The sequence below is a fragment of the Jaculus jaculus genome, chromosome 18 (assembly GCF_020740685.1).
Source record: "Jaculus jaculus isolate mJacJac1 chromosome 18, mJacJac1.mat.Y.cur, whole genome shotgun sequence".
Taxonomy (NCBI): domain Eukaryota; kingdom Metazoa; phylum Chordata; class Mammalia; order Rodentia; family Dipodidae; genus Jaculus; species Jaculus jaculus.
Genome location: NC_059119.1, coordinates 7,793,377 through 7,812,246, shown reverse-complemented (window position 1 = coordinate 7,812,246; position 18,870 = coordinate 7,793,377). Strand labels below are relative to the sequence as shown.

Sequence of the window (18,870 nt, the reverse complement as noted above, 5' to 3'; positions counted from 1 at the left end):
TTTGGCATAAGGACCTCATCTCCTTTGGGAGAGTATATACACAGTAATGGACTTGCTGGCTTACACAGTAGTCCTATTTTTACTGATTGAGGAATCTCTCTAAGGCTTACTATGGTAGCTATAATGAGTTACATTCCCACCAGAAGAATATAGAATAACATTTTCTCCAAATCCGAAATCAACATTTGTTATTTATTTATCTTTTTGACAATGGTCAATCCAACTACAGTGAGAGGATATCTCATTATAGTTTCTTTTTTTAATTTACATTGGCAATTTACTTTTATCAGTAACAATTAATGAGCACTTTCTCAGTAAGGTAATATCTTCTGTTGACAAACATAAGTATAAAATACATTGTTTTCATTCATTCCTGTGTATAACCGTTATATTAAGCACAGTGCTTTACAAACTGCTGAAATTCACGTGGTTCCTTAAAATGAATTTTACGACATTTTATTTTCAGTTCTGATGAGATTAGATTTTTAAAAACTGATGTTTGATTTAAAATCTTATTTTATTTAAATGTGTTCTTCATGCTACAATACAACATTTCAAAGTCTATCAAGTACATAATGTCAGTATACACCCTCAAAACTTTTAAATTTAAATAATGACCTATAGCCTCAGCCTCTAAACTCCTGTAAGGCAGCATCAATATCTGAAAGAGAACACTATTAAATGCAGTATAAATTCCCCTCCCAATGCAAACTTAAGAAAAGCAAATTAAAAAGGATTATCAAATTACTAAACCTCAGTGGAATCCATTACTTAATATGCCAACTTCTTAACTTTCTAAACTTGTTTCTTCTAAAAACCTGTTTTTAATAGAATCAATATCTGAAGCCCACATCAAAGCAACTTTTTTTCCTGTTTTGTAAAAGCTTCCCCTAACAATTCTCACATTATGTGGAATTGAGAATCATTGTTCTAACAAAACAGCAAGGCAAAAAAAAAAAAAAGAGTAAGAACTTAAAAGCACAGTGTAAGAAAAGTACAGAGACATGAAGAGTAAGATATGAAAATCAAAAGGGATCACTCAGTTTTTGAACATCTTTTACCCTCGCAAGGTCCAAAGCCCAGAGATTAACATTACAGTCTACAGGTGTGTCATCACCATAGCAACTAACAAAACCCAAGGCTGGGGAGAGATAGTGGTAGAGAGCTTGTGGCATCCAAGAGGCCCAGGCCTCCATCCGCAGCTCCCCTGAAACAAACCCCCATAGAATACATCCTGCACAGAGCCCGACTAGTCCACGAGAACCACCTGGTGCACTACTCCTTCCTGGTGGGGAGACCAAGTTCAGGCCTATGGGAATGAGCACTCTTCTTCTAATAGTCAGCCTCCTGGGAACCTGTTCATGTTCCTTCTGCTCAAAAATTTTAAAGACATACTAACACAAAATATGAGAGCCAAACAAAGAAGAGCTGGTCTTAAAAAAAAAATGTGTCTGTCAGTTTCTACTGGAAAAGTTCTTTCTTGTGGAGCTACTGAGAGATAGAAACATGAAAAAGACAAAAAAAGTTATTTCAGATAAATTCCATGATAGGTGTGATGCAGTAAAGACTAGCATAGCAAGCTATTCTAAAGCATCCTGAATGCATAAAGTAGACATTTTAGAATGCTTTAACCTCTGTGAAAATGTAGGTTCAACCTAATTTTATACCCATTTCACACTTATCATAGACCCTATATTGTTCTAGATGTCCACTTTTCATCACGCAAAGATGAGGATAAACTTAGAGCTACCTATCAGATGAAGGAGCTGTGAAATTACTGCTGTGACACTGCTTTGAAAATAGGCCCCTAGGTTGTAAAGTGAGGAGCCAGCTCCTCCAAATGTCGTGTGGAGCTGGGACTCTTCAGTCGCCACCTGCGGTTGGCTTGATTGTTACTCCTCTTCTTATCTGACCCCAACCCAGTTAAGCATCAGCGTTTCTCAATTCTTCGGCTAAGGGCAATTTCTTTCTCCTAATTCTGTGTACACAGGATTAGTCAAAACGATTTTGCCCAAATCCGCCTTGACAGCACCAACTCTCCCTCCTGTTGACAAGGATCCGACGTTGACCATGAGCACTTCATTCTTAGACAGCCTTTGGCCCTTGGCTGCTTTCTTGTGTCCTTCAGCACGCGCACCTAGAAGCCGTCTCAGTAGGAATCAGGAGGTTTCCAGCTCAGCGAATCTCAGGTAAAGCTCCAAGGGCTCCGAGCACATGTACCACCATTCCGCCAGCCCCGCACAGAGGAGGGTCCATTTTTGTTCCAACTCCACTAAGACCTCCTGGAGCAGCATGCTCCGCAAAAAGTGGTACAAGTTTAGAAGATTGATTTACACATAGGTTTCCCTTCACTCTCTTTGGAAACAATACCGGGTCTCACTTCTATCTCCTGGCCCATTTTACATTCTCCTTGTAGAATACGACGCCCAGCCACACTCCCCTTAAGGTCATCATCTTCACAGCCAGGTTTGTTGACATCAAATGACCTAATAACAATGAGTCGAGGTTCTGAAGGGAAGTCTCGTGGGGGTACTGGAATTTCTTTACTATGAACTCACAGAGAACTTCAATAGTGTATTCAAGTTGAGCAGAAATTGGAATCATCAGAGGTCCTTCTGTCACTTTCTCTTACACAAATGCAAGAATCTGTTCAAGTTGTTATTTAGCCTGACTTTCTTTCATCAGATCAGTTTTATTCTGTAGGATCAAATACGCTTGAGTTTCTTGATTTCTCTTGCAGCCAGGTGTTCCGAAGTCCGAGGCTATCAACAGAAGAGTTGTTTCCATCACTGCTGAACTGTTCAGTATCGTGGTCATCAAAACATCATGGCCACAACAGTCAACAAGGGAAAATGCATGGCCAATTTGAAGTTCCCTTTAGTTCCTGGAATGTGGATAGGAAACTCACTGGGTGTATCACTTCCGCATGACCTGTAACATTCTGCCCAAGGACAACTGGGGAAGTCAAGTTTATACATCTTAGCATTAGCATATCCAAGCTATCCCAGCTTGATTGTAATGTTCCTTTCCAGTTCTTTTTGTGGGTCTGACTGTGTGAATGTCAGAAGTGGCTTTTGCAACAGTGGATTTCCCATGCACTACATGACCACTTGTACCTATATTAATAGTGGCTTGTCTGCTGCTAACTTCAAGTGAAAGTGGCATTAACTTCCTAACGTCCAAGGTAGCAAGATCCTGTTTTGAAAGGTGCAGCTGCCCAAAAGTCACTCCAGCCACATCCTCTCATTAAAGTTTGGACTTGAATTCCTCGGATACTTAAGGAAACATCATTTCAATGTATTAATGTTATTTGTTGACCATTTGTATGAATATTTTAGAAGTGTGTGATTAGATTTTTAGCCCATTTTTAATTAAAATATATTTCTTTGGCATTAATTTTTAATTGTGTCTTCATAGTCTGGATACCAACACAAATGGTGCTGGATTTTGCATTTGAAAATCTCTTCTACTGTGCCACTTTTCTCGGACTCCTCTGGATTGCTTCCTTCATAGTGACAGAGTCTCCTGTGTGGAGTAAATCTATTGCACTACTGTCTGGAATTAATACATCAATGGCAACTTATGGTTCCCATACTGCATTAAGAGTTCAGATCAATTTCACTGTGGATCCAAAATATTTTTGATCAAGTTTCAAATATTTTGGTATTGTCATAATAGTTATCATTAAATATGAATGAAAATCTTCAAAAACCTTTGGAGCTTAGTCCCACACAACTGGAAATATGAAAGTCAAGAACTGCAGGCAATGTTGTTATCTGATTCAATTAACTTGGCTTATACTTTGGAAATGACTAATTTTCATTCTATTTGCCAGAGAAAAGCCAAAAAGTAAGTTAGTAATTGCAGAGAACTTCTATTTTGTATTTCCCATCAACATAGAAACGTTGTGGGTTTTTTTGATGCACAATTTCTTTTGGTTAAGAGTTCTAGTCCAAGTTGGGGAGATGATTCAGCTGGGAAGAGTCCTTGCTACCCAAATTTGAGAATCTGAGTTTGATTTCCCAGCATTCACACAAAAACCCAAGTGTGGTAGTGCATGCCTAAAGTCTCAGGCCTGGGTTGGATGAGTCAGAGAGAGAAAGTTCTCTTTCTAGTCAAACCAAAAAGGCAGAGCAGGGCTGGAGAGATGGCTTAGTGGTTAAAGAACTTGCCTATAAAGCCAAAGGACCTTGGTTTGATTCCCCAGGGCTCATAAACAAGATGCATAAGGCGATGTATGCATCTGGAGTTTGTTTACAGTGACTGAAGGCCCTGGTGCACTCATTCTTTCTTTCTTTCTCTCTTTCTTCTTCTTCTTCTCCTCCTCCTCTTCTTCGTCCTCTTCCTTGTGCCTCATTCTCTTTCTCAAATAAATAAATAAAATATTTTTTTTAATATTAAAAATCAAAGCAGCCTCCAGTTTCAGTTAGAGACTCTGTCTCCTGGAAATAAAGTAGAAGAATGATAGAGGAATGCACCTAGTATCCTCCTCTGGCCTCTGCATAGCATGCTCACAAGGAGTGTGCATCTGCACACACGTGTGCATGTGCCCCCCCCCCACAGAAGAAGGTGGGACATAGTGCCATCTGCAGGAGACTCTGGATGGTATCAAGGTAAATTCCATGTATAAAGGCTGTCATTCAAGGCAATTATACTGCCTGCTTGGAGAAGTAATTTATTCCATTTGCTTAAATTAAGAGCTGATTCTCCAAACCCAGACAAGTGGACCCTTCAAAATAGACATATATTTATGTTATTATAATTATGAGGCAATTCACCTGAAATCTGACAAAATATCATGTTTACATGCCAACCAGAGGTATGATAATGTTGTTATAAACACAGTATTAGGATAAGAGCAACAAAAGAAGCGCTCATAGCGATCCAATCATCCAATCTACTAATAGTAAACAACATTTTCATTGCTCATTGGTATGATTGTGAAAAGACACTTATCATATAGTTATATTTTAAAAGAATCGTTACCATTGGTTAAACAAAAAATGGAGGGAAACATAATATAGTTTCAAGGTACTGCATTATATCCATATTTGAATCCAACTGTCACACTGAGCAGACTCTTTACCTTAGGAAACACCTTTTGTGTTTATAAAAGTGATTCTAATAATCATTTCATATTTTATAACAGTAAAAATATACAATCTTTTTAGTACATCTATGGCAATGGCTTTTGTAAACTCAAAGTGAACAGCATCCTTATCTTTGTAATTCATTAAGAAATGCCTTCCCAGCTTGGTGGTGCATGCCTTTAATCCCAGCACTTGGGAGGCAAAGATAGGAGGATCACCTTGAGCTTGAAGACAGCCTAAGATTACATAGTGAACCTCTCTAAAAAAAAAAAAAAAAAAAAAAAAAAGAGGCAGAAAAGAAAGAAATTCCTGATTTTAAAGTTTGTCAACTGCAATTTCTCTTTGTATTTGAGACTTAAAAAGTATCATTTATTTACTTCAGAGAAAGAGAAGGGAAGGGAAACAGGCAGAGAAAGAAACAGAAGGGAGAGAGAATTGCCATGCCAGGATCTCTGGCCACTACAAAAGAACTCCAGATTTTTGTGCCACTTTCTGGATCTGTCTTTATCTAGATACTGGGACTTGAACTCAGAATGTCAATCTATGCAAGCAAGTGCCTTTATCCACTGAGTCATTTCTCCAGCTCCTTGATTCTTTATATTTATTTGTTTGTTCATTTATTTATCTATTTACTTTGTACTTTGGGAGGTAGGGTCTCACTCTAGCTCAGGCTGGCCTAGAATTCACTATGTAGTCTCAGGGTAGCCTCAAACTCAGGGTGATCCTCCTACCTCTGCCTCCAGAGTGCTGGGATAAAAGGCGTGCACCACCATGCCTGGCTTCCTTGACTCTTTTTTAATGTATATTTTTTTATGATTTTACCTGCACATAAAAAATCTTTGAGATAAGGACTTCAAATGCATACTCCCAGACATTTTCTTTGAGATGTGAGCATAATTATAGCAGAAATTAGGAACTATAATGTCACAATGGGGCATATGTAGCATGTATTCTTGGAAAATATTGAGTTAGATTTATCATTTTGGTAAGCTTAGAAATATCAAAACTAAAATCTGAAGGTATTTAAACTGAAATAAGCCTTGAAATATGATTAAATGGCATAGTTGCTTTCTCTATTCTTTAGTTTTCCAAATTATGTTCCTCAATTATTTATAACCAACAAATTATACTAGGCATGAAATAACTCAGCTAATTTTTCACTTTGTTAATAAGATACACTTGCAACTTAGGAAATTTGATCAACTTCTATGCAATGATGTTTATTTTCTATATATTTATTTTCCTGTCTTTTTTGGTTTATTTCCTTGCTTGGTTTGTTTCAGACAGGGTCACTGTGAAGGTTGGATGGCCTTGTAATGTAGCCAAAAGGCCTCCTGCCTTAGCCTCCCAAGTGTTGGCATTATAGACTTGCACAGCATTCTTGGCCCAAGGTTATTTCTTAAGTAAAGAGATATATCAAAAGTAGTTTTGACATTTTTATAAATAATTTTAACTAAAAAATCAATTTTCAACACTTTGATGTTAATTAAAGAGAAATAATAATAACAAGCATAACATATCCACAAATAGAATGACAGAAGAATGTATTAAAAATTTAAAAAATACTACTTCAGAATTTCCTTTGGCCATACTCATATATACATGAAGAAGATGTAAATAATTTGGTATTTTAATATTTATGAAATATTTTCTGACAATAAATTTGATTTATTTTAGGCATGCTGATGTCATTGTTATCAACAAAATGCATTCCCTAATCATGCATAACAAAGTAGGTGGATCAAGTAATACAGTTTCAGCAATTATTTCAAAATATTTTAGGTAAAGTGACAGATGTTTATACTCAAATAAAGTGATGGATGTCTCAGGATCAGCATGGATAGGTATTGGTTGTGAATGTTTGGTAGAGATATGGAAGTACCTGCTCATGTCCTCCTTTTTCTCGAAGCAGGGCTCACAATAGTCCAACTTCACTTGAAGATCACTCTGTAGCCCACACTGGCTAAAGTTCATGCCAATCTTCTTACTACAACCTCCTGAGTGCTGCTATTATAGGCACAAACCACCTGATTCGCCCCCGCTTTTCTCCTACTTTAAGATATATTTAAAACTCTTCTTATTGGAAAGGTTAAAAGTCCATAACTATCACTGTAAACTCTATAATGTATAGTAAAGCTCAGCCATCAGGAAGTGCATACAAACCTGATACATAGCCATGCTGTACATATCTTATAAAATCTTGTCTGTTTGTTTTTCCTAAAGTAAGGTCTTTCTGTAGCTCAGGATGACCTGGAATTCACTATGTAGTCTCAGGCTGGCCTAGAACTCACAGCAATATTTCCCCCCTCTAAATCCCAAGTGCTGGGATTAAAGGTGTGTACCATGATGCTTAGCCTCTTTTAAAATATTAATCAAATATACGAATTCATCCTTGTGCTATCATATATATGGACATATAAATGAGCCCAGCTTGGATGAATCACCTAAGTAATTAAAGAAGGTAGATTGTCGCTACAGGTATTTTTGTGCTGTCAATGAGAAGATAAATGATACACCACATAAGACATAATTTACGGATTCCATGGATTAAAAATAATCTTAGTGGGAAGGTAATATGATGGAGAATGGAATTTCAAAGGGGAAAGTGTGGGGGTGGGGAGAGGGAGGGAATTACCATGGGATTTTTTTTATTATCATGGAAAATGCTAATAAAATTTTTTTAAAAAATGAATAAAGAAAGGAGGGGGCTAGAGGGATTGCTTAGTGGTTAAGGTGTTTGCCCGCAAAGCCAAAGGACCCAGGTCTGATTCCCCAGGACCGTCTGGAGTTCATTTGCAGTGGCTGGAGGCTCTGGCATGCCCATTCTCTCTCTTCCTCTGTCAAATCAATAAATAAATAAAAAGAAAAAATAAATAAAAATAATCTTAGATAAGACTTATTTACCTTATAGTATGGTGAAATAAGAGCTAATTCAAAAATGAAAAAAATCTGTATTGGTGTGAATATAGAAGAAATATTAAATTTATAGTCCATAAAACTCTGGACAACAGAAATATTTGTTGGCTGTTAACCAACCCCCCTTTTTTGTTAAATTTCATCTAGGGGAGTAAATATGAGTTATTGTCTTAAAATTTGAAAGCACGTTAAAATTTAACTTTTTCATGAAATGGTTATGAAGGGGAAATCCCCCACTTTTGGAAATTATGTACTGAAGGAGCTGAGAAATCGCATGGTTGACTGAGGACTTGCTGAGGCTGTGGGAGTCCGGAAGCTGTGGAAGTTGAGTCAGAAACATTGTGTTTGACTAGTTAAGAATGATTCTGTGTTTAGCTTACTTAGTCTCTGTTCAATCCTCAACACAAAGTATTTTTGGTTGCCATTGGAGAATTCTCAGTGGACAATCAATCAGTTTAGGACACTTTGAATTGTAGGTAGAGACAGGCCAACGTATTGACTCCCCCACCCTCACCAATTCAGCCATCTAGTGAGCTTTCCCACTTTTGGTGCTCAAACCCTGAGGAATGCTTTTCCGAAATTAAACATGCTGTTTCTGTCTTTGCTATAATTCCGATTCCTATACAGCAAAGTCTGTTGCATTTATTCCTGTCCCCTACCTGGTGATCATCTAGCAGCCCTGGAGCTGTAACTCATTGCTGCTACCTGGGTAAGAATCCATACTCACTAAGAGCAGAGCTGTTCTCGCCCATTTCAGTTATAGCAAATTCTTAGCACTGCTTCCCAGTCTATATGTAATGTTAGGTCATGAGGAGAACGTGGGCAGCACACAGAACCACGTGAGGCTTGCAGGTAGGAGAAACGTGTATGCTGATTCCTGCTTACAAAGTCAGCCTAACTATGGAGGCCGTTTAGGGTAGCAGACCACCCCAAAAGTAAAAGCAAAGAATGCCCTTGCAGTCTTTATTTTGCTAGAACTCAGAGAAGGATGTATTTGCTCATTATAGAGTTGTTACCTCTACCATACAGTAGCTCCATAGATCTGATTTTCTATAAACAACCTGAGCCCCTCCTAGGAAAGAGATGTCCTGTCCTATAATTAAGATTCCTAGGAGGATTAAATAGCACCCTAACACTGTGGCTGGATAAGATCAGCCCTCCAAACTTGGTGTCAGGGCTGGATAGCTCAGCCTCCATTCAGAACCTACACATCACCCCCATTTGGGTCTCCAGATGGGCCTGACCCTCTCCTGCCTTCTTATGGTCAGGAGCTCTTCATACTCTTTCCTCTTTCCTTCTCTTAATCTGGTAAAGTCTCTGAACTTTGCCCTCTGGTCTGTGGATTTCACTTCTTTGAATTCAGAAGATAACCATCTGGGGAAACCCCAAAAGTCTCATTATTGGTATGTTGGTGTAGATTAGTGCATTGGCAAGGCAATCCAAAATGCTTCTATCACTGTTGTTAAAGAGGATTAAGAAAAGGCTAACTTCTGAAATTATGAATGTTGCCATTGAGGAAGAAACCCCGTCTTTGGGGAACTGCAAAGTTAACTTCGAATGTTTAAGGTTGACTGGAGCTCCAGGAGTCACTGGGCTCCTGGGGAGATTAGCCAGAAGTGTTGCGGAGGAGCTCAGCCATGGATGGCTACTTCCAGTGCTTCTCTGCAGTCAGCTTGCAGCTCACCTTGTTCTTCCCCTGCTCAGTAGTCCAAGTCAAAAGACCTCTAGGTGACTGCTGAACTATGAGTAGACAATCAATCAGCCTGGGAGACTTTCAGTTCTGGATAGAAACAGAATCAGTGTACTAAATCTTCCTACACACACCCCGACTCAGTTCTCATTTGAGTTTCTAACTTCTGGAGGGCTCCTGTTTAAGTCAAGGAATGTTTCCTTGCTGGTCTAATGTGTCTGTCTTTACTGTATCTCTGAGTCCTGTTTAAGAAAGCCTATCACATACATCCCTGGTACTGGCCTTGTGAATTGTATTCCTGGGGCCCAGAATGGCAATGCTTTACTGCCCTCTGGGCAAGGACTCGCTCTGGCACAGCTCACAGGAGCAGAGCTGCTACCCCTCCAAGTTCACCATGCCAATTCCTTGCTGATTACTTTTTAATTTTATTTTTATTTTTGAGTTTTTACTGATAACTTCCATATATGAAGACAATATAACTTGATCATAGACTTTTCCTCCCCCGCCTTCAGTGTGATCCCCGCCACTGAACCCCTCCTCCTCTCCTACTAGTCTCTCCTGCTCTGATGCCATCACCTTTCCCTCCCATTAGAAGATCTGGGTAAGCAGTGTTAGTCACTGTAAGGTCAGGAATACAACAGCCTATTTGGAACTGGAAGACGGTATTGCAAAGCACTCTTCACATTCTCCTGGCTCTCAAGCTGCTCTTCCACCACTTCTGCTGCGGTCCCTGGGACTTGGAGGATGTGACAGAGACATCTCACTTAGTGTTGAGCACTCCACTGTCCTTTCTTCTTGGCACTTTGTTGAGTTTTGATTAATTATTAAGTACAAATAACCAATAGCACTTTGGAGGTATCAGTGGAAGTGGTGAAAAGTGGTACGATATATTTTGTTCAAAAACTCTAATGGGTCAGAATTAGGAAGGAATATAGGGAAACAAGAAAAGTACAGTTCCTTGAGTTTTATACTAAACAGCTGGATGGCTGTGAATGTTTTGACTTAAGAAGACTACAAACAGAAGCACCGTTGTGGATGATGGGGAATGTAGAATCTTTCTGTTGTTTTAAGCTTCTTACCTTCATAAGACCAAGGGATGATGTTGAATTGACTGGAAAAAGAAGAGCTTTGAAAAGAAATTGATTTGGAATGAACCTGAAAGACCTCAGCCCGAAGTAAAGATCACTAAAAAAGCTAAAGACTTAGCTCTAGGAAACGCAAACATTTAAGAAAGAAAGGATGGGGCATCAGCCCAGAAGTGTGCAAGGAACTGACCTTGGATGTAGGTAAAAAGGCCAACAAGTCCATTGGCCCAGAATTCAGAGAACAAAAATATTTTAAAAAGACAGTGATCCAAATCCTGACAAGATATTGATTAGTACTCTGAATTCTCATCCAAAAACTGAAATTGAAGGTTAACTAGGAATGTTTTTAAAGAAATGATGCTTAGTATATAAAATAAACTTAAAATGAGTGAAGGCAGTTATCCGAGAGTAATAATGGGCCGGCCTATCTCAGTGATGTGCCATTCAGGAGAACAGACATTACTTAAGGCCTCAGTAAGTCTCTGGGGCTTGGAGATTCTGTGCGATATTTGTGTCTCCACAACAAACAGAAGGGCGTGAGAGGACAGGGAAGCAGCCTTTGCACCACTTTGGTTAACTTTCCATTGGATAAAAACTAATCAAAATGACAGGTGTGGTGAGGCATTTCATTGATTTTGTGCTCTGCAACAGAAAATGTGTTTAGTAGTTTTCTAGCCAGTCTCTCCTACATAAATATTTTTCAAAGTCATTTCAATATTCTATTCTATACACTCTCAGGAAATTCTTCCTTTAATTATTTAAGCCAGTGTTGTGACAACTGCATCTGGTCTCTGTTTTCCATTCCCCAATTATAGACCTTCCTAATGCAATTTAGATGGTTTCGTTTGCTTATTATTTTATCAAGTAGCTTTGGATTCATTTAACTCACAGATGAAATATGGTATATGTAATTTTATTATATCTCTCTTATTCAGAATGTCTGTTATATCATACATACAAAATATAATAAAAATTAATTTTACATCCCATTGATTTTCTATCATTATTGTGTGATTAGCACATTAAAATGCTAACTTCAAATCTAACTTATTTCAATCAAACATATTAAGTCATTGAAATTAGCATGTAAATATAGATTTCTTTTTAGTGTTAATATTATGCACTATTAGCTCAGTAAGGATGTTTATCATATTAGGGGATACTCAATGAAATGTAAATAAGAATAAAAATTATGAAATATTTTCTGGGTTAATATTCACTTGAATTATAATTCTGAATAAAACTGCCTGTAATTTCGATATTCAATATCTTGTTTCCCCAGAAAATTGCACCAATAGTAGATTATATGAACCCAAAGCAATGTATCTGTGAATCCCAGCTGCACATCATGAGTTTTGTAATGGCTAAGTTAACATGCATTGTATCACCTTTTTAGGCTATAGCACTGGAAAAGATAGTTTTTAAAAGTTTCAGTGTTACATGGTGTGAACTATTCTAAGAATTGGTAAGGTGAACTGTGCCTTCACTGACCTACTCAGGGTATTTTGAATGTTACAGCAAGCCTTAATAAATTAGCTTCATCTGTCCAAGTGAAGCTAATCCTTCCTCACAGTTTGTAAAAAGTAGTCACCAAAAGCTACAGGGAAAACCTGTGCCTGTGATAGGCATTGCCTGTTGTAAGCTGATTCTGTGATGCTTATTCAATATAAGCTCATTCCTGCCAGGTCAGTGGCTAAAATCATCTAAGGTTTGAAGGATGAGTGGGTGTGTGCACACCTATATGCAGGTCTTCATTGTCCCCCTACCATGAATCCAGTTTCATTGTCTTGACTTAGGATTTGCACACTCAGGCACTCAGTGAGATGACATCAAATGTTCAGACAGGAGGAGCTCTAATGCATTATAGCTCTGGGTTTGAGCAAATGACCTTGTCTTGATGTCCATAGTAGAATGTGATTGAGGAAGACATTTGGCTTCAGTCTTTGGCATTCACATGCACCTGTATATCCATATATGTGCATCCACACAAACAAGTGACCCACACATACACAGACATGAACACACATACACACAACACACAGAACCTCCCAAATAAATAATAAATAGTCACATACAATTAAACAATAGAGGAAAAGGAAACTGGTGTTATAAAGATAACCTAGAAAGGCAAAAATGCGAATGGGATCTGATGTTCAGATATTGGGGGAATGCAATCTACATCGTACTGATACATTAAAGATAATATATATTTAGGAAAAACTCCTTTTGCAAATATTGCAAGCTAGACGTTAACCCAGATCATATCAGAATCAGCATAGGATCCTTTCTAGAATAACAAACTTTTTGACCTCTCCTCCACCTGGATTTGTGCTAAGCAATAAGTAAAAATGAAGCAAAAGTAAAAATGAGTTAATGAACTCAGAGGTTAAGCAATTAGTGTGGAACTGGGGACAGTAGTACCTGGAGAATGTCTCCAATGGCTGCCCAGAGGTACAACCACTCTAAGAAGATCATCATCCAGAGAAAAGACTGAACCTTGCACACCTTCTGGCTGCCCCATCCCACTGCAGATAACATTGTCATTAACTTACATTCTCTATTTTTGCAATATGCACATAGTCAAACAGTCAAAAACCATATACCAACAGAGGAAAAAAAAAAAAAAAGCAAGAGAAGGGCTGGAGAGATGGCTTAGCGGTTAAGCGCTTGCCTGTGAAGCCTAAGGACCCCGGTTCAAGGCTCGCTTCCCCAGGTCCCACGTTAGCCAGATGCACAAGGGGGCGCACGCGTCTGGAGTTCATTTGCAGAGGCTGGAAGACCTGGAGTGCCCCTTCTCCCTCTCTCCCTCTATCTGTCTTTCTCTCTCTGTCTGTCACTCTCAAATAAATTTAAAAAATAAAAAATAAAAAAAAAGCAAGAGAAAACAAACTGAACCATGCTTAAACAAAAAGGAAATTGTAGTTCAAGTTCTTTAGGGTTAGAATAAATATGGTTTCAAATTAAGTTAATTTCCTATTGCAAGCTCATACGAAGACCAATGTACGAAAGGTTGTTGATAATAGAAAACATATACTCAAAGCTTTCAAGTTTAAAGATATGAAACTACATCCATAGGTAAGGGATGGGTATTGATCATTTAAATGGGATCCTATAACAATTATGAAAGAAAGCTGATAAGGATTTTTAAAATTATTTTTGAGACAGAGAGAGAGGTAGGGAGAGAGAGAGACAGAGAGAAGGGTGCACCGGTGCCTTCAGCCCCCTGTGAACAAACTCCAGACGTGTTTGCCCCTCGGCGCAGGTGCAACGGGGCGCACGGGTGTTACTGTGTCTGGTTATGTGGCACCTGGAGAATTGAACATGAGCGTCAATGTTACCAATTAGTAAGATAACCTGACGAGGTGAGGCACTTACCCACAGATTTGCATACAAAGGTATTTCCCGTGTTAAGTTACCATGGGGAGAGGAATCTGAACTTCAATTAAATACCTCTATATTTCTTAGAAGATATACAGAAAGAAAAGATAAAAGTCAAGATTTTGCCAACGATCAAGTGAACCTCTCATATACTACTAGTTAGTTTTCTAAAAGATGCAAAAGCAGCAACTCAGTAACTCCATCCTTTCTATACACTGCACAGAAAGATACGGAAATGTAAAACATCCACAGGTGGGTGGTGTGATTCCTTATTAGTGGTGCGTTGCATTCTACAAGAGAACATGGGTAGTGCAGTTCCCAAAGAAGGGGAAGCATCCTGTGGTAGCTGTCACTGGTCTAATGCTCACTGTTCTCTGCAGGCTTCTTTGCCTGCCCGCCTGCCCTCAGCTGGAAAGACCGCTTTGGGAGCATATGGAACCTTGGGGACACTGAGGCTAGCTTTCACATGTAGGCCGTCATGGGTGGAGCTTTGGAGGTCTAGTTATGGTTAAGTAGCCCACTCCTGTTTCTTGCCCCTTCTCTTTTTTTCTGATATGCCAAGATATGAGTGACCTGCACCACAAGGTCCCCCCACCAGGGACACAAAAGAACCATGTCTTTGCTAACGGGACTGCCACTCTGAACCAGAGTCTTTACTTCTTTCCCTTGCATTGACATTTTGAGGTATTTGCTGTAGCAATAAGAAAAGGAAACTAACTCAAATGTCTTCATAAATCAGTATGTTGGTACATTTTTCCATTAGAATATTAGCAAGTATCAGTGTCTATTTGTTTGCTTATGATCCAACTGACAGAGTAATAACCTCTGCCTCATTTCTCATTTTTCATTCTTCTGACCACAATAAAGATTTGTCTACTTAACAAACATTTTAAGAAACAGAGGCCGAGGGCTGGAGAGATGGTTTAGCGGTTAAGTGCTTGCCTATGAAGCCTAAGGACCCCGATTTGAGGCTCTATTCCCCAGGGCCCACGTTAGCCAGATGCACAAGGGGGCGCACACATCTGGAGTTTGTTTGCAGTGGCTGGAGGCCCTGGCGCGCCCATTCTCTCTGTCTCTGTCTCTGTCTCTGTCTCTGTCTCTGTCTCTGTCTCTGTCTCTGTCTCTCTCTCTCTCTCTCTCTCTCTCTGTCTGTCTGTCTGTCTCTCGCAAATGCATAAGTAAAAATTGAATAAAAAAGCATTTAAAAAATATTTTTAAAAATAGAGGCCAAACAGGAGATAGTAATAAGGCTTGTTACTGCATAAGAGAATTCTTTGACTCATAGAACATAAATAAGCCAATCATGGTCTCACTACAGAAAAATAAACTTCTGACCCAACATAGAAGATAACTGTTGCAGTGACCTTGTTTCTGGAACACACACCTCGCCAAAAGCAGCTTGTGTGAGGAAAGGGTTTGTTTCAGGGTTTAGAGATTCCAGGGGAAGCTTCACGAGGGCAGAGCAAACTGGCTTAGTTCATCATGCATCTATAGAAGAGAGAGACAAGAGCAGGCATCAGCAAACACAAGGTGAGTCTGAACACACGCCTCAAGTCGCCCCAGGGCCACCCTTCCAGCAGGACTCTGGCTGCTCAGTGGGTAAGGCGCTTGCCACTCAGGCATGAGGATCTGAGTGCGGTGGGTGTGTGTGTCTGTAAATACTAGCATTCCAAACTGAGATGGGCCGGGTGTGGTGGTGCACGCCTTTAATCCCAGCACTCGGGAGGCAGAGGTAGGAGGATCGCCGTGAGTTCAAGGCCACCCTGAGATTACAGAGTTAATTCCAGGTCAGCCTGGACCAGAGTGAGACCCTACCTCAAAAAACAAAAAACAAACAAACAAAAAAAAAACTGAGATGGGAGGCAAAGATGGACCACACCCAAAAGATGGTAGGCCAACTAGGCAGGCATATGCAATGACAAACAAGTAACTCCGCCGCAAACAAGATGGATGTAGAGGCCCAGAGGAATGACACCCGAGGTTGTCCTCTGACTCCATATGTCATCCATGGCGTGTGACAGCTCCACCCCCCCCCATATCAGACACAGGCACCGAATGTAAGAAAGAGAAGAAGCTAATCTGCATAAGAATAAAATCCGAGGTATAAGGTAAACTTGGAAGTCCTAGAGAACTTGAGATTAATAAAAAAAAAAAAAAAACAACAAGTAAATAAAAGGGAAGCTAATTAGTGTATATCCTGGAGAAAATTAACCAGCTCCAAATGGTGCCGGAAAGAATGTTTTGATCAAGTAAGACTGAGGAAGAGGAGCACTAGTTGAGTGAGGGGAAAACTTGAGTGAAGTGTGATCCAGCAATCTGACATTTGAACTGGGAAAATGTTTCTCAGTCAAAACCAAAAGGATATCTTAGGACATTCTGCGAAGTGACTCAGAAGAGATGAGGGTCAGTATCTGAGGTTGGGCACCCCAGCAGCTCATAGATTTTTGAAGGCTTGCTAGCATCAGGATGCACTTCACATGAACATATTCTCTTTATGCTCTTTTTAAGAAAATTGGAAGGTTTCATTTTCAAAATAAATCAAGGTAAATGGAAAATAGTCACTACTACTGCCTCAATAATTAGTCAAGGAATTTCATCCAGATGCTTGAAAAGAGTTTGCTGAAGAGAAGAATCCTTACCTTTCAAAGTTTACTGTTTTCCATCTGTTAGTCGCTAATGAATATCTTTCCATTTATGTTACTACTAAAAATTAGATGCACAATTTAGGTGTGAATAATAGTATCTGTTTCAGTTTGTTAAGCAAATATGAAATAAATTCAAATATGCAGTTAGTTGATATTTAGTAAGAGTCACATATGTGATTAAATAATAAATCACAAGAACTTTGGAATCACAAATAAATACTAAATAATAAATCACAAATCTTTTCTCCAGGCAAGTTATCCTAACATGGATAAATATCCTTATACTGAGAATTTATTTAAAAAAAATAAAACTATTAGTCAAACATGTCTTCCTCCAAATTGTCCCAGCTAAAACTGTTACAAAGTTATAGTTTTCTCAAATAAGAAGACATTGATAAGAGTAACTATTCCTTTTTTTGCAGTTAATGGATATATACTGTTGCTGTTATAATTGCAGGCAATCTAAAGATTTAAAAGTTCAGTTATGGGTGTGGATGAAGTGTTCCACTCAGGCTCACATTGCTGCCAGAAAGCACGTGACCAAGAATCAGGTGGGGGAAAAAGGATTATTTTGTCTTCCAGACTCAAGGGGAAGCTCCGTGACGGCAGGGAAAAGCAATGGCATGAGAAGAGGGTGGACATCACCTTCTGGCCAACATCAGATAGACAACAGCAACAGGAGAGTGTGCCAAACACTGGCAAGGGCAACCTGGAGGTGAGACGGATCAGTCTGTCTCCAACAATACACTGCCACCAGGAGCCTCCAATTACCAAATTGCCGCCAGTTTGGAACCTAACATTCAGAGCACAGTTTATGGGGGAACCTGGGTCAAACCACCATGCCAAATAAGCTATAGTGAGTTTATTGTGTTGTAGTACCCTGCATAAACCCTAAGTAAGAATATTTAACTCCTTGCGAGGGTATACTATTTCCTGTGCTTGTTGCTATGGGCGAATATGTAGCAGGAAGCAGATCAAGGAAAGAAAGGATTTATTTATTTATACAGTTCAAGCCACAACACGAGGCTTTTAATTTTAGCCTTTTATAGAATGCCAGATTCTATAGACATATTTACTTATTAGACATATTTATTTACCTTTAATAAGGTAATTTTCTATATAGCAGTACTGAAAGTTGGGTTAGTTGCCTTTCTTTTTTACCCCCCCCCCTCCATTAACAGCTGCAACTTCATGATTTAAATGTGAAAATGTCAAAGTTTCCTTTTAAAATATTTGATGGCAATTGAATAAGTGCTACCGTCAGCAGGTCTATTATGCTTCTCATTTGCAGTATATTTTTAAATTTTAAAAGTTAAGCATATTGAAACTATTAGAAATGTAACTAAGCATAACACCAACCAGGTGATAATATAAATCATATGTTTCCAATGAGAAACTCATAGACTGCAAGTTAATGTTGTTAAGCCCATGTATCCACATCAACAGAAATATTCATCATCATTATCACCTCTCAGCTGGCAGAAATTAGCAGCAGATGTTATGGAAGTTTTCCATGTTTATATTCGGAGATGTTCAACATTCCCCTGAGAATTTGGAATTGGAAAACACAATGAATCATGTTCCCGCCACCCCAGTAAACTGTATTTCCATCATAACAACCATTTGTCTAACAGAGTTTCATCTCAGATTTGTTTCCCATCTAAGGTAAGGAAGCTAGAGAACCACTAGGTGCCAATAAAAATAGTCATCATATTGCTTCAGACAAAAGGAAAGAGAAAATAGTTTTGTTTATAAAATGTTCTGTGTACTCTAGTAAAATAACCACAAGCTCTCCATATTTCATAAGCTGGTTGTTTGACTATCATACTAGTGATTATTTGAAGTTTATAATATTGAATAACCCTGATAAATTAATGAACATTACTTTTTTGCCTTTCAGCTACAGAAACACTTTACTAAAACACAATATGAACTAGAGTAGATAATTTTAAAGGGACAAAAATGATTAAGTACCCCAGTGTTTTCTGATACCAAAAATGAGCATGAATCTATAATTTACTAGTATACTTAACACTTAACTCACCTCTTATAATAATACATACACA

The 18,870-nt window shown here is 38.7% G+C and overlaps 1 pseudogene; it reads right to left on the bottom strand.

The window, feature by feature from the left end:
• Positions 1–1,863: 1,863 nt before the first annotated feature.
• LOC123455829 overlaps positions 1,864–18,870 on the bottom strand; it is an 86,271-nt pseudogene continuing 69,264 nt past the window's right edge.